We start from the raw sequence: 5,777 nt of genomic DNA on the forward strand, positions 1-5,777 counted from the left end.
TGGCAACTTGAAAAAAAACTGTGAACAGTGGTGTCGAAAGGCAATTAAGTTCAAGAGATACACTGTGACACTTCTGTGCAAAATGTATATAGTAAAAATTACATCATCATTTTGTTCTTTACCTGTTATTTAAACCTCTCTCAAATTGTCCTTCCAGGATGAGCACATGATCCACACAAGGTAAACCAGTTCAACTGCAAGTACTTTCAACTGCATTCTTTAAACAGAGAATATATGAAAAGGACTTACCCATGTAGTAAATCGCAGGGCCCTGTGATATTTCTGTCTTCATTCCAAAATGTTTATGCAATGTGAAAGAATGTGTCGTCTAAAAAGCAGAAAGTTGTTTTCAGACTACAAAACCAGCTCAAGCATGCTGAAGTAATAAGAATTTCACTATGAATACTGCAAGAAGGATATATTGATTGGTGACTTTTCTTAAAGCCTTTTCATTCCTGACATCACAGGTCTATTTTCTGGTATCTGTTTTCTTTATGATTTTCTGGGATGATTGCTTAACTTTTATTGTAAAACCACAGGGCTTTTCTATTTGCCCTATTGGGGAAACTTGTATGTAGCCATCAGAACATTTTAGTTTCTCCAGTGGGTCAAATAGGGGCCATTTCAGCTTGAGAAAATGGCACAAGGTGGAGGAGAAGCATAAATTCTTTCTCCTACACACCATAGTTCCAATCTGAGTTGGACCTACATGTGCATGGGAAACACTGAACTCCAGGTCTGTACCAGTGGTTGCAACTGCAGTGGAACTCCTGGCGCCAGCAGAGATAGTGGCAAATGGGCCGCTAGGGGCCCCACCTCAGCAACTGATTGGTGGCTCAGAAGAGGGTAGAGTTTGGAAGGGGCTACCTGGGCTGTTTAAAGTCCTGGGCCAGGGAGGATCAGCTGGGGACCACACCTGAAGTGCACAGCTGCCCAGAGAGATGGGAAAGAACTTCAGAGCTGGTCCCAGGGGGATTATGAAATACTGGGGAGACATGAATCCACCTCCCCTCCTGCTCTCAGGCTCAAGGAAGCAGACCAAAGTTTGAACCCAGCCAAATTCAAACCCTACCTGAGGACAGGTCATTGGAGTGGGCCCCTCTCACCCCCTGTTATGAACTGAGGTTGAGGCAGCTCTTAAACAAGTGATTTCTTTTATTCAGCTCATAACTTAACACGGGACAACTTACACACAGAACAAGCTAACTTTGTATGTTTTGAATGGGGAGAACCACACCCCTAGACAGATAACAACCAACCAGAGAAAGGTGCTTAGGACCAATAAGAATTGTTCCCGCCGAAAGTCAATGCCTCTCCAGATTGGCCTACCAGCGGCATTGACCAATCTGGTCTCGTATTCTGGGATGCTGCACTTCTATGGAGCTGAACCTAAAGCTCACACCAAACAATGATAACTGAATACATAACACCCCTCCCTCCTAAATTAGCACACGTAATCCTGCAATCTAGCGGGCCACGTCCTTACTCGTTGAGAACGCCGTGGTTCCACTGCAGGCGGCTCGGAATTGGTGCTGGAACTGCTAGGCTGATTGCCCCTAGAATAGTCCGGACCTGGAGGGCAGCACCAGCATTTGAAAGTTCTCGGGCCCTGTGTTGGAAGAGTTCTCTTGCCCAACAGAATGGCAGCTTGCTGACACCGGCTCCGACTCTGGGGTTGATTGGGATGTGTTGCAATCAGCACAGTCTTCACTTGGGTCGTCTGGGTCTGCTGTTTCTGTTTCTCAAACCCAACGCCTCCAGAGCTGGTCAAGGTGCCAGTGTAGGCTTTTCCCTTCGGCTGTAGACACCACATAGGAAACTGGTCCGGTGCTGGCTGTAACTGTGGCTCCCACCCACAGTGGACCCTTGCTGTAGTTCCGGGCGTAGACCAGGTCACCCAGCCAGAAAAAAATGAAAAGCGGTTCAGGCCCCTCTCGCTGGAGTGGATAGTCCGGAGTGAGGTCTAGGTGCAGGCAGTCCAGCAGAGTAGTCAAGCTACAGTGCATTAGACGTTCCACTGGACTGCACCCGGTTGCTGTATGTGGCGTTATATGTTGCTGCAAGAGGAAGTCAGCTAAACGATGATTCCAGTCCCCCTGGACTATTTTCTTTAATGTGTCCTTTGTGATACGGACCATTCTTTCGGCCTGTCCGTTTGTGGACAGATGAAATGGGGCCGCTGTGACATGCCGGATCGTTTTTGCTTCCATAAAGCTTTGGAACTCAGCCGAAGTAAATTGAGTTCCGTTGTTGGATATTATAGTTTCGGGCAGTCTGTGCGTGCTGAAAACACAGCATAGCACTTGGATGACCGATGCAGAGGTCATTATTGACATGGTGACTACCTAGCCACTTAGAGAATGAGTCCACGATAATCAGCAACATTTTCCCTTGAAAGAGTCCCGCAAAATCAATGTGCAACCAGGACCAGGGCACTCTGGTCATTTCCCAGCGTTGCACCGGTTTTTGCGGTGGCTCTGGACTCTTGGCAGGCGCACTCTGGTCATTTCCCAGCGTTGCACCAGTTTTTGCGGTGGCTCTGGATACGACTCTTGGCAGACCCGGCAGGTGCAGACCCATCCCTCAATGGCCTGGTCTAAATGTGGCCACCAAACATAACTGCGGCCCAATGCCTTCATGCACACCACTCCTGGATGTCCTGCGTGCAGCGCTTCTAACACTCAATACCGCAGTTTTGGAGGAACAACCACACAATTTCCCCACAGGAGGCAACCTTTGTGTGCTGACAGTCGTGTTGCCATGCCTTGTAAGCTGCGAAATCAGGGGCTTGCCTATCTGCTGGCCACCCCCTCCACACCCAGTTCAGGACCCGGGCGATGGTGGGGTCTTTGGCTGAGTGGGTGGCGACGTCTGAGACGTGGAGAAGCAGTTGCGGTAACTCCTCGAGAGCCATGACTTCAGAGGCAGGAGCAGAGTCCTCAGCCGGAGTCTGTAGAGGCAGGCGGCTGAGCACGTTGGCATGTCTGATGGCCTTACCCGGCTTGTGCTCAAGTTTGTAATTGTAGGCAGACAGGAACACAGACGAACACAGCGTTCCTGGAAATATGACCTTGGCCGTTTGACGATCTGGTGCGAATAGTCCCAATAACAGCTGTGATAATCTGGAACAGGCGCCCGTACACAAAATCATGAATTTTTTTTACGCCCGTGACCAACGCGAGCGTCTCTTTATCAATTTGTGCATAGTTCAGTTCCGCAGGAGCCAGAGTCCTGGAAAAATAAGTGACAGGGGCTTCTCTCCTGTCCGTCAGTCGATGACTCAGGACCGCTCCGATTCCATAGGGGGAAGCATCAGCAGCCAAAACAAGTGGCAGCCACTCATCGAGGTGCATGAGGATGGATTTGGACGACAATAAGTCCTTAATAGTGGCAAATGCTCGGGCATGACTCGGGCCCCAGTTCCACCGGCCTTTTTCTCCAATAGTCAATGCAGAGGTTCTGCAATGGATGTCTTATGCAGTAGGAATGCATGATAAAAATTGAGGAGGCCGAGGAACGATTGTAGCTCCTTCTTGGAAGTAGGGGTCGGAGCGCTGTGGATGGCCCGGACCTTGCTGTCTGTTGGATGGACCCCATCTGCATCAATTAGGAAGCCTAAGAACTCAACTTTTGGCACCCCAATCTGGCATTTCTCTCTTTTCACCTTGAGCCCCACTTCCTGGAACCGCTGCAGGACCTGCTGAAGGCAGCCGGCTAACTCATTGCTCAATTCTCCAGTGATCAAGACGTCATCAAAGTATGGAACAACGGCGGGGATGTTCTGCAGAAGGCCTTCCATAAGGCCTTGGAAAAGTCCCGGGGCCATGCTTACCCTGAATTGGAGACGGTTGACTCTGAACACCACTCAGTGAGTGATGATTGTTTGTGCTTGCGCTGTCTCCAGAGTGACAGGCAGTTGCTAGTATGCCTGCGCCAGGTCAAGCTTGGCGACAATCTTGCCGCTGGCCAAAAATGCCAAGATATGACTCATGACTGGCACTGGATGCGAGTGTTGCTGCAAAGCCTTGTTTATAGTGCATTTGTAGTCTGCACAAATTCGCACCAACCCGTTGGGCTTGATGGGCGTCATGATGGGCATTTCCCACTTTGCATGCAACACGGGCTCCAGCACTCCCTGTGCGATGAGGCGGTCGAGTTCTTCATCAATCCTCAGTTTAATTGAAAATGCCACCCGGTGCGCTTTCAGATGGACGGGCATTACAGTTGGGTTGAGATCAAAAGAAACCTGGGGACGTGTGTAACATCCCAGGGACCCATCAAATACTTCCGGAAAGTCCTTACAAACAGAATCCAAGCGGTTGTGGGAGACTTGATGCACCCCCACTACATGGATGCCTAGTGCATCGAACCAGTCAAGTCCCAATAAGCTGGCCCAGTGTCCCTCAACTACGATTGCTCTCAACTGGCCGTAGAACTTTTTGAAATGTACCATGTACTTGTCGATTCCTGCAACCTGGATTCATTGCCTCTGGAAATCGACCAACTGGAGGTCACATGTCTCCAGGCAACGTCTGTTCCATCTCAGAAATAAGTTGGTGAAGTGTTTGTGTGGAGATGATGGTGAGCACCAACCCCGAGTTGACCTCCATCCCACAGGGAATGTTGTCCAACATGACCGTTACCGTTATTTTGCTTTTTGTCTGTAGTTGAGTCTGTGCCACTGATGAGTGGTGAAGGCTTTCATGCGTCATATGGCAATCAGTGCTCTTTGGTGGCTGGTACTTGCGTGGTGGCTGGAACCAGCTCGGGGACCCACGGGGTGACCTCTTGGGCTTGGACAAATGGCATACATGGGCAATGTGTTCTGTTTTTCCACACTCCCGACACTGGACCTTGTGGAAACGACAGTTCCATCGCTCATGATTGCCTGCACAAATGGCACAGTTCGATTGAGGGGGAGGCTGCTTACAGTAGTGTTTGCAACTTTTGGCCCACGTCTTGTGAATGCTGTCATCATCGCTATCGGTGTCTTCCACACTCTCTTGGTGCACTGGTTGCGCTTTCCGGGACTCCAGTGGCGTTTTCAACTGTCGCACATCCCTAGTGGATCGCTCAGCAGCTTCGACAGCGATGGCTTCTTCATATGCTGTTTGAAAGATAAGCTCTTTTTTGCAAATAACCTTCTGTATTTTTGTTATATTACCTATTTACCAAAAGTAATAGCAAGAACGCAGAAATGGCAAAAATATGCAGTACTGAGTATGCAGCAACTGTGAAATTAATAATTCAGTTGAAAAACAAATTAGTTACGAAATTCAAAATGTATCCCGACAGAAGTAAGTTTTATAGAATTTTGTTAACAGTGATCCAAAAACCTTTCAATGTAATGAAGGGGGTGTTGGGGAGAAATATTTTCTATTTCATATATTTTGTTATATACAGGGGTCATTTGGGGGGGGACGCGGGGGGACGCCATCCCCCCGGGTGAGGTGCGGGAGGGCGGGGCCTGGAGCTCCCTGCTGGTGCCCGCTGGAGGTCGCCGCCGGCTGTGGGGAGGACACACTTCCGGTGATGTCAGGGGGTGTGGCATATGCTAATGAGTTATGCTAATGAGTCCCCCTAGCTCTTTTTCTACGAAATGACCCCTGGTTATATATAATCACCTTTTGATATATATGATATGTAAGGGTATATGCAAGGTTGCGTTTATTTATTTATTAGATTTTTTTAGTCACTGTTCACACAAAGGGGTCTCACAGTGACTTAAAACATTAAAACCAATAAAGTAAAAACAACATTAAAACAAAAAAATATAT

Source organism: Gekko japonicus, unplaced genomic scaffold (genome assembly GCF_001447785.1).
Source record: "Gekko japonicus isolate JY-2015 unplaced genomic scaffold, Gekko_japonicus_V1.1 scaffold421, whole genome shotgun sequence".
Lineage (NCBI taxonomy): Eukaryota > Metazoa > Chordata > Lepidosauria > Squamata > Gekkonidae > Gekko > Gekko japonicus.